This window comes from Lissotriton vulgaris, chromosome 7 (genome assembly GCF_964263255.1).
Source record: "Lissotriton vulgaris chromosome 7, aLisVul1.2, whole genome shotgun sequence".
Lineage (NCBI taxonomy): Eukaryota > Metazoa > Chordata > Amphibia > Caudata > Salamandridae > Lissotriton > Lissotriton vulgaris.
Genome location: NC_141695.1, coordinates 330,148,738 through 330,157,169, shown reverse-complemented (window position 1 = coordinate 330,157,169; position 8,432 = coordinate 330,148,738). Strand labels below are relative to the sequence as shown.

At 48.1% G+C, this 8,432-nt stretch overlaps 1 protein-coding gene across 1 annotated transcript in view; it reads left to right on the top strand.

The window, feature by feature from the left end:
• The window catches only part of LOC147701495 (transient receptor potential cation channel subfamily M member 4-like), a 1,534,183-nt gene that overhangs the window by 38,917 nt on the left and 1,486,834 nt on the right, over window positions 1-8,432 (top strand). The gene's annotated exons all lie outside the window — the stretch shown is intronic.

The following is an 8,432-nucleotide window of genomic DNA, read 5'->3' as shown; positions in this document are numbered from 1 at the left end:
ATACATCAATCACTACAGCTGTGCCATTTTTGGTAAACACTACATCTGGTTTTCGTAGTTCTCCTTGGTTGTTCTTAACATGAGGTTCCCTATATGCCAACCAACCACACCTTTTTGCTCTATCAATGAGCAATTCCAGAATTTTGTTATGTCTTTTTATCCTAATGTCCTTAGTTTTAGGACATGCACCTGAAATATAAGAAATTGTTTCACAAACATCATTACAATACCTACATGTAGCAAATGCACGATTTCTTCCCCTGGTGATGGTTTCTCTGGTATATAAAACATTTGCTCTTAACATCAGCGCAGCTATGTACTGGTTTTCTTTCATTTTGTTATGCTTGCTGATCCAGAAGTTTGAGGTTGGATTACTTGATAAGTATTTTATACCATCAACTTGGACAGGGAGATTTGCCCATTTCTCAAACTCTTCTTTTCTCCAATCATATGTTGCTGACAAATTCAATTCATAGCTCAGATAGCAACTATCCATAATGTTGAGTTTGTGTGTTTTTATTATGTTGTCAATTTTTTCATTTATATTTTCTCCTACATACATGAATGAACGCGCTATGTACCGGTCTGGAGCATCCCTGAAATACAATAAACTATTGACTTTATTGAGACCAATTTGTGTACATTGTTTTGGTATACTGAGGCCCCCAAACGATCTTTTCTAATATAGGAGACCAGACCATCACATGTGTATGCAGGAAGGTGTAGAAATTGTTTGACATACTTTTTTATTGTTTGATCAAGAACATTCAACATTTTTGCTTCAGTTCCTGTCATTTCTAATTTGAATGATAGCTTAGGTATCAAGTACTGACACAATATTTCAATTTTCTGCGTGGGCTTAAGTGGTAAATTATCAAGATTTTGATCCCATTTGACAAGAACCTCAATAATTCTGTTGTTGCTTGTATGACCAGTGTGTGGATCAAAGTTCAATCCGAGGTATCTTTCACTTTCTCCTGGATGAACATTTTCAATATTTTCTTTCTCAAATTGCCATGGTTTACAGTTGTTAATCAGAATTTTCTCTATATGGTGACTGATATAAAATTCATGTGTCTTTTTCACATTTAGTTTTAGTCCTGTAGCTTTACTGAACTTTTCAATGATCTTCAGATTTGTACTCATTCCTTCCCATGTACTGCTGAGGACTGCGATGTCATCGTTAAAGGCGAGAGCGGTGATTTGCTCAACAAGATCATCTGATCCAAATGTGAAGCCCTTGCCATTTTTCTGAAGATCACAGATCAGACGATCCATGGCAATGTTAAATAGTAGTGGAGATAAAGAGTCACCTTGTTTGACCCCAGATTTAATTGTTAGTTCAGGAGTTTCTTCGTTGTTCTTTCCCTTGAAAGATGTTGTTGAGTCAGTGTATAGGTCTTTTATTATTTCTCTGATGTTTGGTGGAACTCTTTGCCTTGCGAGACTTTGTATAATTCGACCATGGCTGACAGAGTCGAAGGCTTTTGATATATCAATGAACACAACCGCTGATGAGTCATTGTTTTTTCATGCTCCTTTTATGATATTTTGCAGGAGAGTCAGATTCTCGAGACAACCTCTCACCTTCATGAAGCCTTTTTGTCTCGTATTAAATTCAACAAAAAATGAGTCTCTAGTTAATATTTTTGTGAATAACTTCATGAATGCAGTACCGATGGTAATTGGACGCCAGTTACTGATTTTTGTAAGTTCACTAATCGGTACCGGTTCTTTTTGATAATTTCTGGTACTCTTCTCATCAACAACCAAGATGTTAGAACTCTGGGCAGCAGTCTTGGTTGCTGTGCTGTGCACTTTATTTAGTTCATTCAGACCTATCTTATCAGGCGCCACTCCTTTTTTTAGATTGGAGCTTTCAAAAGCATGAGTTATTTCGAGCAGTGTTATTTCTTTGCACAGACTATCAATTTCATAGTCCTCTGGTATTCGATCTATCGGCATGAATTTAGGGTTCTATTTGTTTATTTTTTCAATTATGCTTTTGTAGTATTGAAAGATTTCATCAGCACTGATTTGGCAAGTTGCATCTTCTGCCCCATCAGTGATAATCCTGTCAATTTTCTTTTTATGTTTCTTAAACATTGCCTGGTATTCTTTATAGCTGCCCTTTGCTTTTGCATAATTTCTCTTGTGCGTCCGATTAAGTCTTTCGTTTTTCTTGTCTTTTTTTGTTATTTTGTTTCTTGCTGAGGCATTCTGGTGCTCGTCTTGAGCAGAGTTTATAGGCTCATTATTGATTTCACTTGTTGGTTCATTTGTTGTTACTCTTGCTAGATGAGGACTTATATCAGTGGTGTTTTCTGTGATATAAGTCACTACTTCATCCATCAGATCCATAGCAGCATCGTGCTGCTCTACATTTTGAGTGTATTTCTCGATTTCTGATATTCTGTCTTCCAGTTCATCAAAGTTCTTGATTTTTTGCGCACGTTTTCGAGTGATAAAGTCTCTGTGCTTTTCTGTTGTTACTTCCACTGTAACCTCTGGTTCATCGCAAGAGTCATTTTCAGAAACATTTGATGCTTGCAGTGCATCTTTTGCGTTTTTTTTGCTTTTATCTCTTCTATCTCTCCTTTTTTCTGCAGTTTGTTTACTGTTCTTGTTGTCAAAATGTGGAACCATCAGCACATTATTATTCCTCTTATTTTCATATATTTTTTCTAATTCTGCTAGTAGCAGTATTTCTTCCTGTGACCATAATTTTGACGGTTTGCTGCTAGTTTAGCCTCATTTTGCGCTCTTGGATGCGCATGCCGACCATGTTGAGAAACACCAATTTTTGTTCCAAATCTGAGATCACAGAAGCTGCACAGGAACAGCAGCACTCCTTTTTGAGGTCTTCCTTTACATTTGGCATAATCGCATGCAATATTGTGATATTCGGCTTCTTTGTCACATTTTGAACAGTACGTTTTGAGATAGAAGCCTTTGTGCTTGTTGGATACATGTTTTCTCAGTTCTTTAAAGGTTCCCATTATGTCTCCACACAAGTCACGGGAAGATTATCAAATTTTGCTGTACCAATGTCATTCTTGGCTGAGGTGGCTACAAACTCGATGGATTTGCTGAGGTCTACTTTTGTGTCTTCTTCTGCTATAGTGGGTGTACTAAAGCCTATATCGTGATCTGAATCGTTGTTATTTGTTGCATTGTTGGAAGCTAGTGCTGGTTTGTCAAATTCGGTGAGGAGGTTAATGATTTCTGGGAAAGACAGCACCTCCTTATGCCATCTTAAAGGGGTTTTTATTCTCCAGGAACAACCCCATCTGGAATTGGGTTCGTTTGCTTCGCCATTTCTCACTATCACGCTCGCTGCCATGATAGCCCCTTGTTTGGCCTGTCACTATATGCTTCTCTATGCAGAGTCTAGCATTTCAGAGACAGTTACCGGCGGGACCACTGGGATGTAAAGACCACTACAACCGAGAATAGGTTAAGAGAGTCATAGTTACTCCCGCCGTTTACCCGCGCTTAATTGAATTTCTTCACTTTGACATTCAGAGCACTGGGTAGATATCACATCGCGTCAACACCCGCCTCGGGCCTTCGCGATGCTTTGTTTTAATTAAACAGTCGGATTCCCCTGGTCCGCACCAGTTCTAAGTCAGCTGCTAGGCGCCGGCCGAGGCAGAACGCCAGCCCCACGCCCCCCCGAGGAGGGGGCACGGTGAGAGGCGACCACCGCAGCTGGGGCGATCCACAGGAAGGGCCCAGCTCGCGTCCAGAGTCGCCGCCGCCCCAAAGGGAGGTGCCTCGCCCAGCCGCGGCGCGCGCCAGCCCCGCTTCGCGCCCCAGCCCGACCGACCCAGCCCTTAGAGCCAATCCTTATCCCGAAGTTACGGATCTGACTTGCCGACTTCCCTTACCTACATTGTTCCAACATGCCAGAGGCTGTTCCCCTTGGAGACCTGCTGCGGATATGGGTACGGCCCGGTGCGAGATTTACACCATCTCCCCCGGATTTTCAAGGACCAGCGGGAGCTCACCGGACGCCGCCGGAACCCTGATGCTTTCCAAGGCTCGGGCCCCTCTCTCAGGGCGAACCCATTCCAGGGCGCCCTGCCCTTCACAAAGAAAAGAGAACTCTCCCCGGGGCTCCCGCCGGCTTCTCCGGGATCGTTTGCGTTACCGCACTGGACGCCGCAAGGGCGCCCGTCTCCGCCACTCCGGGTTCGGGAATCTGAACCCGACTCCCTTTCAATCGGCCGAGGGCAACGGAGGCTATCGCCCGTCCCTTCCGAACGGCGCTCGCCCATCTCTTAGGACCGACTGACCCATGTTCAACTGCTGTTCAAATGGAACCTGTGAGAATCAATCAATCAATCAATGACATTTATAGAGCGCGCTACCTACCCGTAGGGTCTCAAGGCGCTAAGGGGGGGGGTGCCGTTACTGCTCGAACAGCCAGGTCTTGAGCTTCTTCCTGAATGCGAGGTGGTCTTGGGTCAGACGCAGGTCAGCCGGGAGGGAGTTCCAGGTCTTGGCGGCCAGGTAGGAGAAGGACCTTCCTCCTGTTGTTGCTCTGCGGATGCGTGGGACGGCGGCGAGGGCGTGGCTGGCTGATCGGAGGTGGCGATTGGGTGCGTAGAAGTTGATTCGGTTGTTGAGGTAGCTCGGGCCTTGATCGTGTAGGGCTTTGTGTGCGTGAGTGAGGAGCCGGAAGGTGATTCTCTTGTTGACGGGGAGCCAGTGCAGGTCTCTCAGGTGTCCGGAGATGTGGTCGTTTCGTGGGATGTCGAGGATGAGTCTGGCCGAGGCGTTCTGGATCCGCTGGAGTCTCTTCTGAAGCTTGATGGTGGTTCCGGCGTAGAGGGCGTTGCCGTAGTCCAGTCGGCTGGTGACGAGGGCCTGGGTGACGGTCTTCCTGGTCTCCGTGGGGATCCACCAGAAGATCTTCCGAAGCATGCGCAGGACGTTGAAACACGACGAGGAGACGGCGTTGACTTGCCTGGTCATGGAGAGGGAGGAGTCCAGGATGAATCCCAGGTTGCGTGCGTGGTCTGTCGGTTTCGGTGCGGTGCCCAGGGCGGGGGGCCACCAGGTGTCGTCCCAGGCGGAGGGCGAGGAGCCCAGGATGAGGACTTCCGTCTTGTCTGAGTTCAGTTTCAGACGGCTGGTCATCATCCACTCGGCTACCTCTTTCATCCCTTCGTGCAGGTTGGCGGGGTCGTTGGTCAGGGAGAGGATCAGCTGGGTGTCGTCGGCGTAGGAGATTATGTTGATGTTGTGTTGGCGAGCTATGGCCGCGAGAAGTTGGCCTGAAATATGATACTCACTAGTTCTACTGATCACCTTGTATCAGTCCAAACAACTATTATGGTGATTGGTTGTAAGTCAACCTTATAGACTGTAGGAGAGTAGGGTCTGCAATCCTATGGTCACCCCAGATTTTTGCTTTTTGCTTCACTGGTTTACGACTTTCCCTGGCTGTGGGCCTGCTAATCAGACCCACAGCCTAGCTGTTCTCTCTCTAAATTGACACACATGTACTTAAGGTGCATTTACCAATTGGTATTGGGTCACTCTTATAAGTCCTTGTACAGTGTACCATAGGTACCCAGGGCAAAGGTGCACCCAAGGCCTACCAGGGGCTGCAACATGTATTATGCCACCCCTAGCTGGCCATCTAAGCAGACACAACTGGCTGGTAACACAGCTGGGGCAAGGTGGTGTAGTCACCCTTTGCTTTAGATATAGTATTCCTATATCTAACCCTAAAATGGACACATATATTCTTATCAGTCACTCCTATGGCAGGCCTTATCAATCCTGAAGGCAGAGTGCTTGTAATTATGTGAGATGGTGCTCTAGCATGAGCTGAGCCTGTCCGCAGCTTTCGGAACCAAGTCCTTTAGCTGTTTCCATGATAACGCTATACCATATACTCTTAAGTGCATTATAATCCTCGCGGTTATTGCTAACTTTGGTATAGCATTATCAAAACATGTCGAGTAAGCTGTCATACGAATTGGAATACTACCCCCTCACCAGTTCTGGCGACGGGGGTAGCATTCCACCCTTTTAGAGGGACACAACTTGTATGTAACTGTGAACCCCAGTTAAAGTTAAACAGAGCCTCAGCATCACAAAATGGATGCTGCCACCACAGACACAAGTCTGACCTCCTGCTGCTGGGAGTCCTTCCAGCGAGGGAGGCCTGGACAAAGGGTTTCCTGCCTTGAGGGGTGCTAGCACCACCCCAGACAGGATTTTGTGTATTGAGGTAGGGAGGGCTGAAAGGAATGAGACATGCCTGGGGCACACAAGGGTTCCCTGTGCATACCCCGGTTCAAACCAGTTGCTGGGGCACTCCGGCCCCAGCTCTGGTGCGAAACCGGACAAAGGATAGGGGGTGTAACCACCCCCCTTCCTGGTCCCACCCATGGGAGGGACCTAGTCACTAGTACAGCCCCTTTTAGCAGAAAAAGGTAGGAGCTGGTCCCATTCCAAATTAGATTATCCTGAACAACTTTACAGGAAGAAACTCTGGACTTCGACGTTCTGCTACACAGAAGACTGAAGAATCTCCCTTGTGGGCAAGGAGTGTCCACCCTGCAATAGCAGGCACCATTAAGCGTCCTAGCGGTTCACTTTGTTGTCCTTCCTGCCGGAACCAGACTTCAGAGCCCAACGAGATCCAGACTTCCAGACCTCTCCGACCTCTACCTACATCTGCAGCACAACTGAGATCCGTGGGTGCAACGAGACACGTGGGACCGGCCATCTTGAAGAAACTGCACTTCGCTTCCAGCACGACCTCAGAGGCATCCTCGAGAAAGTGCTTTGGGGATTGAAAAGCCCCAGCCCCGGGCAGCTCCTGCACCGAAGAAAGGCCCTCCAGCATCCACGAGATCTGCGTGGGGCCCTTTTGCTTGGTTGCTGCTCGACGCGTTGTCTGGTCACTTGCCGGCTGGCTAGTGACCTCCTAGACGACAATCCACGAAATCCACACTGCTGGTCTGGTTGCTCCAGACTGGCCCTTGCTCCCTTCCAAAAGAGGAGCACCTCGGACCCTCCTGGTCCGCACCAGACGCCATTTCCACTCTACGTGTGGGTTGCCTTTGCCAAGGCCTGTTGACTCCGAATCCGGATCCGACACCGCCGGCAGCGAGAGCCTGCGTGAGACAGCTTGTGCCTCCATCCTGGTCATCGAAGACACCTCCTGGTCCACGTGGCTACAGAGACAAGCGTCCACTCTTCACCTGATCGCGACGACAGCATCTGGTTTCACACCGGTCACTGGCTAGTGACTTTGAACACTGTCCCCTCTGCTTTCAGGTCCTCTTCTTCCTCGATCCACCCTTGGAACGCTCCGGACATCTTCCTCCTGGTCGCCTGCAGCATCTTTCTTCAAGGCCCCATAGACTTCGACGCGGAAACCCGACACACTTTCACACTCTCCTAGTGTCCAGGTATCCTGTCGTTTTAGTCGTAACTAGTCGTAACTGTCTATTACTTACCTTTTCGTAATTTGTTCTGCCCATTGACTTTGTTCCGCATCTCGCGTGCGAGTTCACACTCTGCACACGCGTCCCGTGGGCCTCCTGCTACTTACCTAAGGTTAGGGTAGTGTAGTCTCAGCAATCCTACAGCCTCTGGGCATCTTCATTTCTTCTATCGAACTCCTTATACCATTTACTTAGTATATGGTTTGTCGTGCCCCTAGGGCACCATTGTAATTTGTGCGATTCACTGTATTTTTCTTAAGAGTATTGTTTTGTGCTTAGCCCTCTGATCTCATAAAGAATTCAGAGGTGTTTGTTAGTAATAAATATATTGTTTATTTTAATAACAACCTGTGTGGTGTCCTTTCATCTGGTATTCAAGGGGTTATATGTGGTAAAAAAGCTGGCTTCACATGCCAAAAGAGTTTAGCCTAAGACTGCTCTGTCCATGCTACCATTAGGATAGCTGGTGTATAAGGTTGACTTACAACTTATCACCATAAGGGTTGTTTGGACTGATATATGATGCTCACTAGTTCTAGTGATCACCTTCTATCAGGCCAACTTCTCACACCGGGCACTCTCCCATGCCGTCGGCCTGGAGCCCTGGACACCCAGGGGAGGACTGCCGTGAAAACCATGCAGCTCGTCCCGGGCAATCGGCCATGCCGTCGGCCTGGAGCCCCGGACGCCCACGGGAAGAATACCGGGAAAACCATGGAGCCCGTCCCGGGCACTCGCCCATGCCGTCGGCCCGGAGCCCTGGACGCCCAGGGGAGGACTGCCGTGAAAACCATGGAGCCCGTCCCGGAAAATCGGCCATGCCGTGGGCCTGGAGCCCCGAACGCCCAGGGGAGGAGAACCGGGAAAACCATGGAGCCCGTCCCGGGCACTCTCCCATGCCGTCGGCCTGGAGCCCTGGACACCCAGGGGAGGACTGCCGTGAAAACCATGGAGCCCGTC